General features: G+C 33.6%; 1 long non-coding RNA gene across 1 annotated transcript in view; it reads left to right on the top strand.

The window, feature by feature from the left end:
• LOC116152221 (uncharacterized) overlaps window positions 1-7,704 on the top strand; it is a 467,251-nt gene extending 459,547 nt beyond the window's left edge. Inside the window, exon 5 of the long non-coding RNA XR_010379320.1 lies at window positions 7,280-7,704. This is a non-coding gene — a long non-coding RNA (uncharacterized LOC116152221). The remainder of the gene's footprint in view (window positions 1-7,279) is intronic.
• The last annotated feature ends 7,964 nt before the right edge of the window (window positions 7,705-15,668 follow it).

The raw sequence follows: 15,668 nt of genomic DNA on the forward strand, positions 1-15,668 counted from the left end.
AAGGTTGAATGGAATTTAATATTTTATTCCCTTAAAGTTATAAAATTGCTTTTACTTTGATTGTTTCATTTAATACGTACAGACACACTAATAAGAGGGTCTTAGGTACTATTAACCAATTTGACCTTAATCAAAATTTTTTTTATCCTTAGGGGTAGATTGCAATAGAAATCCATCAGTGCAAAGAATATACCATCTGCTGAATATACCCATCTCAATTTTGAAAACCTTCAACTTACTCAGAAAATTTTATTCTCTTAAAACTTGAACACCTTGTTACTAGTTTTATCCTTAGAGGCCACATAAAATATAGTTTGTGACTTACCTAAGTGAGGAATCTGAAGACAATCAGCCTGCTGTCTCTTCCTTTCATTGTCCTTTTATTTCCAGTTTAAATCATAATGACAACTACTTTCTCTTTTTAACTCCAGTTTTTGACACTTTATCCATTTTTTCTTGATTCCAAATAATAATCATAATCATCCTGAAAATGAAAGTTACAATAATAAGCTGTTCTGCTATCATTTATGCCTTGGCATCACTGTCATCATGTGGGCATAATTTATCAACTTCAGAAGACAGCCTGAGAGGAATTAGTTGATTATGAGTTTCCTCATCCATCTTGGACTGCACTTTTCTCTCAGTTGTTTTCATTTCACTCTTTTTCATGTGAAATTTATTTTTAACAGAAATAACCATAGAAAAATATGACCTGAAGAATTCTATTCCCTTTTTGTCACACATCAACATTTTATAATTGACCCAAGCAGTGACCCTGTGCTCTCTGATTTTATTTGAGGACAGACAGAATTTAAACTCATAGCAAATAAACAAATAAAATTCTTGGTCGAATAAAACGCTAAAACAAACAAATGGAAAAATAGCACCATCAACACCACCAAAACATTTTATGATGTGTTTTGCTTTTATTTTATGGTATGCAGCAACTCTGGATTCTAAGAAGCACTATTGTAGCTCCCTGAGACCTTCATATGGCTTCACGCTAATGAGATGAAGGTAGTAAGGAGTGTTTCCTTCACTTTATAGGGTCACAAGTTGGCTAACTGGCTGTCATTCTTTAAGCCCAAGTCTAGTGATACTTCTTCCATAACATTTTTCTTGGTGGCATTCAAACTATGATGCATCCACATTTAGCATTGGATTCCTTAGGAGCCCCATTTCGGTGTAATAAATGTAAGTTACACAAGAAATATGCTTCTGATATAAATTTCAACTACTGTGAATCACTACTTAATATATCTGTTTGTTTGCCTTTCTTACTCATTTGTCCTCACACTTGGAGATGTAAAGCATGACTGATAAAATGCATGCTTCAGCCCCGTAGGGTTTCTTTAGGCTACTTAAAAATGATCAGAGCTGTTAATTGCCATGCTGCTGACTTTAATCCCCTCTCAGAGAATCTTGTCTGTAATGTTTCCTGCTAATCTCATTCTTTGCACAGGCAAGAGCTACTTTCTTTCCATTTGGCTTCTAAATATGCCAGTGTTCATTTAATTTATTTTCCATCACTATTCAGCTTGGGTTTCCTACATCATTTCCATGACAAACAAGTGCGTTAATTTTTTTTTAAATAGAAAGAAATATCAAGTTACTTATCTTTCCTTATGTGTTGTGAATTTTTTTCTTTTCTATTCAGAAAACACTACTTTAGTAATTATGCATCTATTACACTCCAACAGATTTTCCCATCAATAAATTATCCAGATGGGATGAGTGTTCTTTTTTAAGTTTAGCTCTTTTTAAGAGTCCCCTGCCTCTTACAGGATGAATGCTTTTTCTCTTTCTTCATATATCAAAACAATTATATGGGAAAAAGTATTATTGGTTATGTTATTTATAGCTAATCATTATATTTATATATTATATTATTTTATATTCTGTTACTATTATATTCTGTTATTGTTTTCTGCAGCCTCTAAAGACAAAAAAATATGAGGAATTTATTCCCAAGGGAAACATTCAGTTATGTGTCTTTAGGAAGATTGTATAAACTTTCTGGGCTTCATTTGTTTCATTTATGTATTAACTCGAGAGTAATTTGTTGAGCCTTTCCTATGCACTATTAGATTGGAGACTTGAAGGTAAAAGTCACAGCCACCTTGAGGCACTTACATTCTAGTGAGAGATGGGGTGTGGAAGGTGTGAGAGTAGGTGGGTGAAACATCTCAGAGAAGAGAACATCTGGGCTAAGTTTTAAAGAATGAGTAGGAATTAGCTGAGTGAAAAGGACATGGAGGTTGGGGCAGATGGGTAGTCAGATAAAGGGGGTAGCTTAACTGAAGCTGTGAGTGAAAGAGTGAGCCATATATCTAGGGGAAAATAAGCAGTGAGCAATAACCAGACAAGAAAGTCTGAAATTTAATACAGGGAGGAAAATTTAAGAGCGATAGCGATAAAATAGTAGTGAGTGTGTATACCATGTTAAGCAGTTTGGAATTCATTTGGTAGGTGATATAGGGGGACTGTTAAAACGTTTTAAGCAGGGGTATCATAGGATTATATTTGTGTTTCAGACAGATTACTCTAAAATTACTGTAGTGAATGGATTTGAGAAATCTAAAAACATTGACAAGGTAGTCCTAATTTTCAATGTATCCGATTGTCTCCATTAATACATTTATGTTCCTCAGACAACATGAGCTATATCTTTTGATTTAGTGAATGAGGACATTGTATTACTCTGAAAAATGAGGACCATAAGATCTGTATGATTAGACTGAAGGAAGGGGATTTCACCTTATGTGGAAATTCTAGTATCTACAATGTATGAATTTAGTGCAGAGTCAGTATCTTTCTGACATATTGAATGAATGAATACATTTCTTGAGTATCTGTGACATCTTAAATATTGTGTTAGGTCCTTTCATCTAGGTCTTAGTTTAATTTGCATAATAATCCAATGTTGATGTGGTTTAATTACAGATTACTATGTGCTCGGTATGCAATAATAACTATTTCTGTCTTACAACAGAGCTGTTAAGGAATTGTGGTTATACCATTATATGGTTTGAAAAACTGTGATTCAGAGAGCTTTATGTAAGCTTTATATAACTAGTAAGTAATGAAGATAAAATTAAATTCAAATCTGTGTGCCATCAAAGCTCACTCTGTTATAGAACGTGTCCGCAGCGCAGTGTGTCGTACTATCCTTCTGGAGGAAAATTAGAAGTAGATTTTGAATAATTTAACCAGGGATTCATAGCAGATGGCAAAGCCAGTCCAACCCAGATCCTCTGATTTTAGGTACAGTGTTCTTTCTGTTGCATCAGAGCTATCTTTCCATCACATCCATGGAGCTGTGCTCTGAAAACCAAATCTCCTCATGAACATCTTCAGACTTTGGAGCTCTGATTGCATTCTGGATTGCCAGACAGAGCTTAAGGGTGAACATCTCCCACATCCTCATCCCCCTGACAATGATCAAAAAGTGATCATCTGATTTCTAGGTTAGATCTCAAAATACTCCAAATGTATTTTATTAACATCTAGTTTTTAAAAAATTATTGAAATGAAGTATAATTTGATTTAACAGACTATACTTTTAAGCAAAATGCACCATTCCCCAATCATTTACTATATGCTTATCTCAGAGAAAGCTTTAAAAAAATGTAATATTTTAGATCATTTATTTCCAATTTTATTTTTTACAAGGGTATAGAATTTTTAAATTTGTGTTTCAAAGCTACAATTTACATTGCCCAGTTAAGTTTTTCAGTATATCAGCCCTATAAATAAATGATAGCCATCCCCATTCCAATATAGGAAAATAAAATAAAAATATCTTTATTTGTTCCACATGCAAATCATCTGATTGTCTGCTCTTCATCAAATAAATTCTCCAAGAATTAGGCTCTTCATGGCCACCAAAGGTGCTATCTCTCTGTTGAAGGAGGATGTGACTGACAATGACAATATCTTAGGGAAATCAAGTAACATAAATTTAGCTCTCCAAAACTATTTGCTAATAAGTTCATCTCCAATATCTGCTTCCATCTTCCCATGCCTTCTCTTGCCATCAATTTCCCTATGGCTCCCTCTTACAAAGGCACTTGAAATTAAGTTTAGAGCCCACCTAGGTATTCTAGGATAATCTCCTCATATCAAATTTTAATTTAATCACATTTGCAAATTACCTTTTGATTTAAATGGTAATACTCACAGGTTCTGAGGATTAGGATGTGTGTATCTGTAGTGAGATGTGTATTATTTACTCTGACACAGTAATATGTCCTGGAAATCATTCTACCAGTCATTAGATGGGCAGCTTTTTCATTTAATTTTTGTAGCTGCATAGTATTCCTTTGTATTCCCCTTTACCATGGTTTATATAACTAACTTCCTACTGATGGATTTTTTTTTTTTTGCTTTCATAGAGAATATGGCGATTGATAACTTTATAAATACAATATTTTGGACCTGTGCATATATATAATACATTATATGTAACATATCTAAATGCAGCTACATATAATAAATATATATATATAATATAAATATCACTTTTAGGACTTAAACATTAAAAGGAAATTTTTGCAAACACACATATACTAACGAGTTGGATTGACTTTTTATAATTAGCTCATGTTTCTGAGGATAAATTGTTTACTCATTAAAATAGATAGCATTCAACATCAATTCCATTCTATCTTTCTATAGTTGTAAACTCTGAGAAAACTTTTTCACACAAATAGGTAAAAATTAAAGGAGTTACAGCAATATCTTCAAATTCTTTAAGCTTCTTTTTAATCATTCTTAAATCATATAGTTACCTATCATCAAAAACTAGTAACTCACCAGTTGACAACTCAATTATGTGCTCTTTTAACTTTCTTTGAAAGCAAATAGTTGGAAACCACTGAGCAGCAAAATACTTATTATTTGTTGTCCATTCATCAGAATCATTCACTTATTCAAAATCAGAAGGAACAATCTGAAAATCATTTCTATGTTTTGTCCTTTTGGAGTTCTTACTTCCTAGAATAATGAAAGATGGTAAAATATGGGAAGCAAGAAATAAGAGCTAAGTTGGAGGATAAAAATTTTGAAGAGAAGTTAGGAAAGGGAGCAAAATTCCACTACATGTTTCTTCTTGGGCAGATTATTTTTGGTTATGTGTGATAAGAAAGTTAAAGATCTGAAAATTGATTTCTTTAAAATATTTCTTTTGCATACTCCTTGTCAAATCTTCATGTACCCATATGGTATACATATCCTACCCGATATTGAAGACTACAGCTCTTCACTACTTCAGAATGTATTTTCGAACATCAAAGGCTATACTTTAGTACTTCTTAATGGCATACATAAATTTTAGAGGTACTGAATTAGAGCAAAGAATCTCTCTCTTTAAGAGTAAGGATGGTCTCTTCTACTTAATAAAATTTCAGAATAACTCCTGGTGCTTGCCAAATATATGTAGATTATAAATGCTTATGGTTTGATGAAAAGAAATTTATCAAGAGTAAATGCAGTGCATAAACACCTAATTCAAATTTGGTCAGCTTGCTATTCACCTGTCAGTTCCTTCTAAGGGAGTCAGAGTCTTGGCCCTAAATAGGAAGGGTGTACCCAGTTCAGCTGTCTTTATATAACTGTAGCAGGGTGGTAAGTGCGACTTTCCCTGCTGTTTTAGATGTCTGGTTGGAGCTCAAAAGCAGAATACAATGGGTGTTAAGTGCTCACACGTTCTACAGAGGTGCTAGACCATCTATGCAGAACTTGTTGGAATGGGGCCCAAATTGGTTCTGCAACACTTAACCCATCACCACTTCCAGGCTATATGTAAGAAGAGGTAGTAAATTAATGGGTGAGGACTGATGAATAAGGATTTCCTTGAGGAAAATTCTGGAGTGCTATGATTTTCCTCTCTCATTTCTTGAAGGGAAGAATGTGCTCCTTTTCAACTCAAGCCACATGAATAGGACTTCAACAAACCAACCAAAGCTTGAAGATATAGAAACGCATACCTGATTCCTCCTGGCAAAGAAATAGATAAAGACTGGCTAATATTAACTTGGAAGAAGGACAAAGAGAAAGGGATCCATAGGGGATGGCTCTTATTTCCAGTGTTTGGTGGAAAAGAATATGAGTTTTCCCTTAGATTAAGAGGTTGCACATAATGTCAAGCTTGAGCCAGGAAGATATGACCCCAGGAACAATAGGCTTTGTGGGACATTATTAAGAAGAGGACATCTGAAGAAAGACTCAAAGGTGGTATAGCGCCACAGTGAAGAGTATTAACATGAATGATATTAGAACTCGAGAGAGAGAGAGCTGGTGTTTAGATATTGACCATCAAGGGGACCACAGACTTTCAGATTTAATTTTCAGATTAATACGGTACCAGTCAATTCAGATTCTTTTCTCATTTTTCAAATCAAATTATTTAGTCTTTTTTTTTATTGAGATATATGAGTTCCTTATATATATCTTTTTTTTTCATGGAAGATTTACAAATAACTAACAGATACAGATGGTGATCAGTACCAGTCATTAGGAAGTGCAAGCCAAAACCACAATGCAGTATCACCTCATACTTGTTAGGATAGCTAATGTAAAAAAGACAAGACGTAACAAAATTGGTGAGGATGTAGAGAAAGGGGGACCCTTATACAATGTACAATGTATATTGATACATCCATAATTCAAAAAGAGTATGGAGCTTCCTCAAAAAAGCTTAAAATAGAAACTACCGTATGATGTAGCAATCCCACTTCTGAATATATATCTGAAGGAAACAAAATCAGTATCTCAAAGTTATACATATACCCCCATGTTCATTGCTAGTAGTATTCACAGTACCCACATGGAAACCATCTAAGTGTCCATCAACAGTTAATGAATAAAAAAATATTTTTTTCTTTAATTTGTTTAAATATATATAATGAAATATTATTCAGACAGAAAAAGAAGGAAATCTTGCCATTCGAGACAACATGGATGAAACTAAAAGGCATCATGCTAAGTAAAACAAGCCAGACAAAAACAAATACTATATGGTATTATTTATATGTAGAATCTGGAGGAAAAAAAGCAACTAAACTTATAAAAACAATAGAATCGTGGTTACTGAGGCCTGTTGCCAATATTTTCCACCACTGCAATATACTGTTAGTAAATGTCAGTAGTTAAAAATATAAAATAGACTTGTCTCATGAGAAGAACAAACATATTTTCTTCTAGTAAAGTCATCTCAAATATTAGTGTTGAACGGGTTCTTTTTCTCCTTGATACCATAGTTTTGTTTTCTTTTCTTCAGATCTTCAAGGAGAAAGGAGATAAAGCTGCTGATTTTCAGGGATATTTTCAGCTTCGAATTTCAGAGATACAAATGACAAGACAGACGTGGATAATCTACTAGAAGATGCTACTGAGGTAGGAGACCCAGACTAGGGAGAAAATGGAGGGAGCAGCTTAGATAGGGGGAGTGGTGACCATGCATGAAGAGGGAGTTATTTCTCAGCTTCCTCTGTGATCAGTGCAGATACACCTAAATGCTCCGGGTATTTGTTCCAGTTGATACTGGTTGGGCATGGCAAATCCTTTGTATTAACATGACAGTGGCATGTACTGTCAAAGCATTGATTTTATGAGGACTCTAGAGAGACGTGACCAGGTATGTTGGTTAGAAGCCAAATACTGCCTCTATTTATCATCTTCTTTATCCTTCTCTTCCTTAAGAATAAACTTTTTTCAAGTTAATAACTTAGTAATTGTATCTGTTTTGTGTGAGGCACTCTACCAAGAGTTTATGTATAATTTTATTCCAGAGTCACCACAGCTTTAAAGAGTTAGGTGTTATTATTTCTATTTTTCAGGTGAGTCTCAGAGAGGTAAAAGAACTTGAGTAGAAAGTTGCAGAATTAAGAATCGGACTCAAATGCTAGGCACCGAAAAGCATGTTTTTAGCCCCAAATACTAGATCACCTGATCTGTTGGGTTTAAGTGCGTGGAGAATTAATATCCCTCTAATAACAGGTAGAAGCAGTTGGGAGGACTGTTGTTATTTTCTTCTAGGTATGTCCTTGCTTTATTAAAAGGTATCCAATTATCTAAGCTGCCTAGTCTTAAAATCCAGGTGGCTAAGTTAATTCAAGTAACATGTAGCAAAGAAAGATAGAATATTATAAAATCGCTTGCTTAGCATGAACAAGACTCTTTATAAAAGTAGAGGTATTTACACATCTATTATCAATTCCTTAACATTCTCTAGAAAATAAAAGACACTAAAAATTAAAATTGAAAGGGATGTTAAACTGCTGATGAATTTCTAATGTCAATTTATTATAGATTTTTAAATTAAAATTAATACTTCTAAAATATTGCTGTTTTTTAAGGGCTACAGATAATTGTGTATAGCTTGTGTTTCTTTTAAAATGAAAATTGGACATTATTTAAAACAATTATTAAAGAACATAAACATGACAATTTGAGATAACTGGGGATCACATAAAGCCAGATATTTTGTATTTTCAAATAATACTGATTTTTAGGGCCAGTGACTAATAGAAATAAATTAATGAATGCCCCTTCTGAATTCAATTCCATAATCTTTATGGGCCAGAGATGTCTATTCAATTGAGATTCTGAGGTGTGAAATGGTTGGTGGAGAGATGAACAGTGCTTACTTAACATAATGCTAATGATTCGTCAGATTGTTCACACTTTACTCATTGTTCATGGGGTCTTCCAGATTCAGGCCAGGATGGCATATACTACTGATATGTGAAATACAAAGCCAAGTGTAGATTTTAAAAGCAGTGTTAGTGATGTTGTTTTTCTCCTATTACAAACTTCTCTTTTTGAAATTGTGTTGTTAAGAATTTGCATTTCAACTTGCACATTTTCAGATTTGCAGTTACAACATCTACAAATCCTTCAAGAAAGTTCATAATGTTTGTATATTTTCAGCTAAGAAATCTACAAAAAACTAAACAGTTTCATGTGAGCATAAATAGGGAAAAATACATCTGACTATTTTCTTTTTTTTTCTCTGATGCTTCCCTTGGAAATATGTTGGAAAGAAAACTATCCCTGTGGTGCAAGGTTTATTCCTGTGTTCTATTTTCTTGCTCATATATGCGATAAAGTGATGACATTTATAGAGGCCTGATTTTTAATTTGTAGCCCTGATTTTCCTCAATCGATGTTTCTACTTCATATCAATATATTGATACGATGGAACTCAGTCTTGTATTTTAAAGCCTGATACTCTTCCAAGATTCCACACTATATAACTCCCCTTCTAAGCATCACTGAACTCTAGAATTTTAGAATTTAGGTGATGTTTGAAAGGTTAACATCATTATCAAGTCAAACAACCAAATAAGTATCATACTGTAGAGGGTAGGGGAAGCTATTGGGACTAGAATTTCCAAGGTCTTTTTACCCCATGCAGCAGGAAAATCTGAGTGGGCAAGAGGTAATTAGTATAGTAGTATATTCTATGGCTATTTAAAGTTTTGGTCCATTTTCAATAAAAATGAAAACATTTTTTATTCTCAAAATATGTGGGTTAAGTTTACATTATTTCATTTAGTGTGTCTTGAGAGGGCATTAAGATACTTCATTTCAAGCATTTATCACTGTTTTGAACATTATAAGTGTATGTATGTGTCTGTGTGTATATCAGCTACAAATATGGTTAATTACGTAAGGTGTGTGTGAACACGTACATGTATAAAGTTATTTATTGGCTCTTCCTGGCCTCATACCATAGGCAACAGAAACTGGACCTTAAGTTTGGACCTCTCAAACTAGGTTATATCACTTATTGTTTCCATTTTCCCAGATGATTTGCAATCTAAATAGATTTAACGCTGAAAGAAAAAAAATTAATCAGGACAAACAAAGATAAGGCAGTGTTATAGAGTCAGCTATAGTTCCAACATGACATGAATCAAATTTGTCCAAATATCTTGAAATATTATATTTTGATGGTGTGGGGGGTATTATCTCATATCTTCCCATAGGTGACATGACTATTTATTGTAAACCTGTAATAAGTTCAGATGAAGCAAAAAAGATAAATATTTCTCATCATATCTTAGGCCAGAAGTAAGAACATAATTGATTAAATACATAATAAATCACCCATTGGCAGGTTAAATTCTAACTACTTTTGTACTTTATTCCAACATCTTTGCAATATGTATCTTATATGGTGGGAACATTCTATTAATGAGACATGCATCTAGTTGTTGGCTAGTCATTACAAGTAATTTTTTTGACACAGATAAATCTTCTTTCTTTCCTTCCTTCCTTCCTCCCTCCATCCTTTTCTCCCTCTCTCCCTCCTTCCTCCTTTCTTTCTGTTTAAATGAATAAGTCTCCTAAATTTATGTGTGTGTGTGATATTTTTGCTTGTTTATAACCCCCTCTTTTGTATATATTCTTGTAAAATTATGCCTGCATTACTCTGCATGACACGGGGGTCGAGGAAGTTGAATGTTAAATTACCAAAGGAAATATTTCAAAGAAAATTGCAGACTTAAATGGATTCAGCCCTTCTCATAATTTAAAGCCAGAAATTTGGTGTTTTAAACTCAGAACTGATGACTCTACTTGGGAAAGTCAGTTTTTAGACAGGATAAGACAGCTATCTGGGTCTCTGAGCTTGAATTAAAAGTCCTTTGGGGAACAATTTAAAGGAGAGTCTGAGAAAATGAGGAGATAATAATTTAATCTACTGTTATCTACAGGCTTCAACATCAACTAGTTGCATTTTTATCTCACACCAGATTGGTCCTTAGAACAAAGCTGCAGTCTCCATCTTCCTGTGCCGTAGAACAAAATCTCACAAGCTCTTGGGAATTGTGTGGTTAGAAGAACTATTCTTAGGGTGATTTTTTAAAGGTCTCTGAAATGATATCTGCATTCTGCCCCTTCTTTCTGAGGTAAAAAGAACCACAATCTCCTTTTTTCCCCCTCTGATACACATTGTCTTTACATCCAAAATGGATATCCATAGTCAAATAATATAATAACCTCTCCAAAAATAAGTGAGCCAGTCACATTCACATTAACCAGTGATTCACAACTTTTTTTTAATTACTGAGAATCTCTTCTATTACTTACTCCCCACTTCATGAACTTTGAAACTTGAAAAAATAAACAAAAAAAGATCTATATAGAGAATTTACTTAAAATGAGTAAGAGCTCTGTTCCCATTATTTTCTCCATTATATAGAGTCAATCAAAGATTCTGATAATCATAAATAGAGTCAAGGGTAAAGGAAACTCAATATATGGTATAGCAGCCCTGTGAAGAGTATGAAAACTGAAAACTGGTTTTCTATCCTGGTTCTGTAACTTACTAGCCATGTAACTGTAGACTGTTTAACATTTCTATGCCTGTCTTCCTCATCTATGATAGCTGGGGAAACAGTGTTACCCACATAATGTCACTGTAGGGATTAACTGTGTTATATGTATAAAGCACTTAGTATCACTATGAAAGAGCTTGCTGCTCTTGATATTTTAATTAGCCTATGCAGACTTTGGACAGGTAGGTGTATGATTCCTATAAAGTTTTATTTTCCATAACTATTACATGTTTTTGGAAAATGAAAAGATTTGGGAGGGGTGGTATAAGAGTTGTCAGATCAGAAATCACTATAATAGCATCTGCATCCCTGGAGAGGAGGTACTATAATTGCATTCATTTTCATATCCTTATGCTATGTAACATGGGCTTTTGTACATAGACAGTAAATCTGTCGATAAATTAATATTTTCATGATATTTTGAGGCAAATATTAAGTATATACATGATTTCTAAAATATTCCTGATGAAATTTGGTTATAAATCTTTATAATATACACTGTTCTAATTATTTAACTTTTATCATTTGAACTGGTTGTATTGTAGCAACTTGCATAACTTATAGTTAACAGTGGTATGCCAAATTTCCAAACAGTGACAGCAGGAAGAATGGGCCCAAACTAGAACTTGAGCAAAATATTTCTTTAATTAAACAATAGAGAAGTAGTTAAGAGCAGAAACTAGGGGAAACTAGGGAAAATAAAGGGCACGGAATAAGCTAAGCTTAAACTGTGAGAATACTTAATTCACATTGATTTATTTTTGTATGTTTGTAAAGCCCTCTGTAAACTCTTAAGTGTAATGTAAATGAAAGTGTTCCTTACTTTGATTTTTACTAGTAATATTTTCATGATCCCTGTCCCTAACCAAGCTACATCTGAGAAAAGGAATCATGAAGACAGGTTTCCAGATTTTAACTGCATTGGCTAAATATTTTCTTTCCCAAGGCTAAGAATAGCAGCACTATGAGGTTGAAATCTAATAGCATTCAGTGCACTGAGCCTATTATTGGTCATAATCAAGCATTCAGGCTTGTGACAAAGGTTGGTAAAGGCCATTCAGCTGGAATAGATAGCATTGTGTACCATTGGATCATGGCATGTTATCTAAGGACACATCAACCAGAACTGATTATGTCAAAGCAGAATTCTCTAAGTGAGAGCCTTGGAGTCAGCACTTCCTAAAAAATAAACAGGTCAGAATGTGCCTGTGTAAGGACTTAAGTCTTCTCTTGAACACTGAAGGGTGGCATTGAAATGTTCAGTGACTTAGTTAGACTCTGTATTGAACTTGTGGATATCTCCATCTCTTTTGCCATATCTGTGCATATTTCTTCTTAGTGTAGTTTGAATAGCACATTTCTTTTGAGATGCTCCAACAAGTTTGTTAACAAGCCTGTGCTCTGCTGTCACAAAACCACTGATGAATTGCATAGGTCAGTAGTTAAGTTCATGTTAAATCTAAGGGAAGGAAGACACTCAAGGAATATGAGGGCGAGGTAGGGGGAAGGGACTCATTAACATAGCGGGAGAATTCTTATCTAAGTCTAATCTCTTTATCCTCTGCAGTAATTTCATACTCTGTATCACCACCATCTTTATCTTTAATTGTGCACACACAAATCTCATGCCGTATTGTTAGTTTAGTCACATCACTTTCTTGTTAATCCAAAGAATTTCTCTAATTCAGTTTTTTTGGGTGGGTGAATATAAAACCCCAGTCAAATCTTCTGTTCAAAAAAGTATCTCTAATGTCTTATACAAAATTAAAGAATGCCCAGAATTTTTTTGAAAGAAGGCACGTTTATCATTATCATAAAGAGAATTTTTGTTTTACTACTGTTTCTTATGTCAGTATACTATAAAATCCACATAGAATATGTGCTTAATTTCCAGTGGAACTATGTTAGACTATCATGGATTGCAAGTGAGGAATGAACATTCTTTTTAATAACTATTTTAAAATTTTGTGTATGTATTAAATTGGTAATTACTATAAAATTATATATTTTAAATGTAAAAGCATTCTACAGTTGAATGTATATTGAAATAGTATATTGAAAACAGATTGTTCTCGAGAGTATCTGGTAAATGAGTGATAAAGATGAGTGTTGCCAGTAAGATATTTCTAAATGGAAATTTAATTTTCTATGAAAGAAAAGTACTTAACATCTCAGATCTGACAAACCAACTGATAGGACCTTCTAATGGAGAAGCAAAAGAGGAACTCACAGTAAGCTAAACCAACAGCTTTAAATTTTCAATGACTAAATTGTGTATTTCCTAAATTTACATAATTATGTTATTGTACACTGGTTTATCTGATCATTCACTCAAATAAAAATTATAATTGGGGTTTATTCCATAATAGTTAATAGCACCTTGTATAGAAATAATAGCATTATCAAACATAAAAAGTTAAATCCTTTGATTTGATTAACATTTTTCTTTGATTGCTTTATTTTCTGATGTATTCCAAATACCTTAGACAGTGACTAGCATGAAGTACATAATAAATATTTATTAAGAAAGTGAATGAAATTTTTTCTTGAAGTTCTTTTTTTTAAAAAAATTGACATATAATTGATTTACAGTATATTAGTTCTAGGTTTACAACATAGTGATTCAATAAATATTTTTGTAGATTACAGTCCAATTAAAGTTACTATAAAATATTGGCTTATATTCCCAGTGCTGTACAATATATCCTTGTAGCTTACTTACTTTACACACAGTAGTTGTGCCTCTTAATCCTCTACCTCTTTGTTTCTCCTCTTCTCTTCCCCATGCTCCTGGTAATCACTGGTTTATTTTCTTTATCTGTGAGTCTGTTTCTGTTTGTTATATTCATTCATTTGCTTTATTTTTTAGATTTCACATATAATAACATATAGTATTTGTCTTTCTGTCTGACTTATTTCACTAAGCATAATACAACAAAATATTTTTGTAAGTTTTTTTTTAAAATGTCTCTTTTAAAGATGTATAATTACCAGTTTGTCTCATTAAAGTAGTACTAATGCTTAGATCAGGCAATCAGTGTATTTTATCAAGAAGAGAATTGCTCCAGGTGACTATTGCTCAGTTTTCTCCCTTAAAAAATCTCCAAAGCCGTGTTGATCTTAGCCAATTTCAGATATGTTTGTTTGGTTGAGAGGGATTTTCAGTTTTAGTTGTTAGCTCTGGACCTGTGCTTCTCAAATTTTAGTGTGCAAATATTCACTTGGTGATCTTATTAAATTGTAGACTGGCTCAGAATATCCAAGACAGGGGCCCAGGATTGTGCATTTTTAACTAGCTTCCAGGTATTGCTGACATTGCTGGTCCACATACTGCACTTTGAGTTACAAAGTCCTAAGAGATTTCTTCCTTAAGGTTTGAAATGCCATCATTGTTGTTGTATGGATATCTCCAAGTTAAATGAGTACATATCATACACTTGTCCAAATTCATAGAATGTAAAACACCAGGAGTGGACTATAATGTAAACTTTGGGTGATTATGGTGTGTCAGTGTAGGCTCATCACTTGTAACCAATGTACCACTCCTGTGGGGGATGTTGATAATAGGGATGGTGTGCATGTGTGGGGACAGATGGTATATGGAAACTTTCTGTACCTCTTCCTCAGTTTTGCTGTGAAGTTCAAATTGCTTTCTTCAAAAAAAGTCTTAATTGAAAAAAAAATACTTAGCTGATCATAGAATACTTTATAATAGGATTTGTGACATTTTTACTTATCTTTTGTATTTTCTGTAAAGAATTCTTGCTTCTAATGATTTTCCTCATTACAGAATAATTCTCTCACTTCTGTAAATGGTGCCAACAATTTTTATACTTTCTCATGTTTGTGACATTGGAGCCATATATATTTCCACGTCTTATCTGCCAAATTCGATTAAGGATTCTTGCTTCCATCACACTGGTCCAAGTCATTTCCATCTGACACCTGAACTACACAGCCAAGGCCATGACTTGTCTCCTGCATCTGGTCTGCTTGCTTCCTATTTCACTTGCACAGTGCTTTTTCCTCATCTTATTTTGCTTGCTTTGATCGTTTCTCTTTTCAGCCAAACACTTCTAATGGTCTTCTAGTTAAAAGTCTAAAATCCTTCCTTTGTCTTTCAAAACCTCTACAATTTGATCCTAAAATACTTCCTCAGATGCATCTTCTTCTCCCCTATATGGACCCTTCCTTTCTAGCCCCGTGCTTCTGCTCAGACACCCTTTGTGACAGGTGGAATAATGCCCCTTTCTCCTTCTTCCACACTCCCTTCCCCTGCCAAAGATGCTTGTATCCTAATCCTTGAAAACTACGAATATATTA

The sequence above is a fragment of the Camelus dromedarius genome, chromosome 3, assembly GCF_036321535.1.
Source record: "Camelus dromedarius isolate mCamDro1 chromosome 3, mCamDro1.pat, whole genome shotgun sequence".
Classification (NCBI taxonomy): Eukaryota; Metazoa; Chordata; class Mammalia; order Artiodactyla; family Camelidae; genus Camelus; species Camelus dromedarius.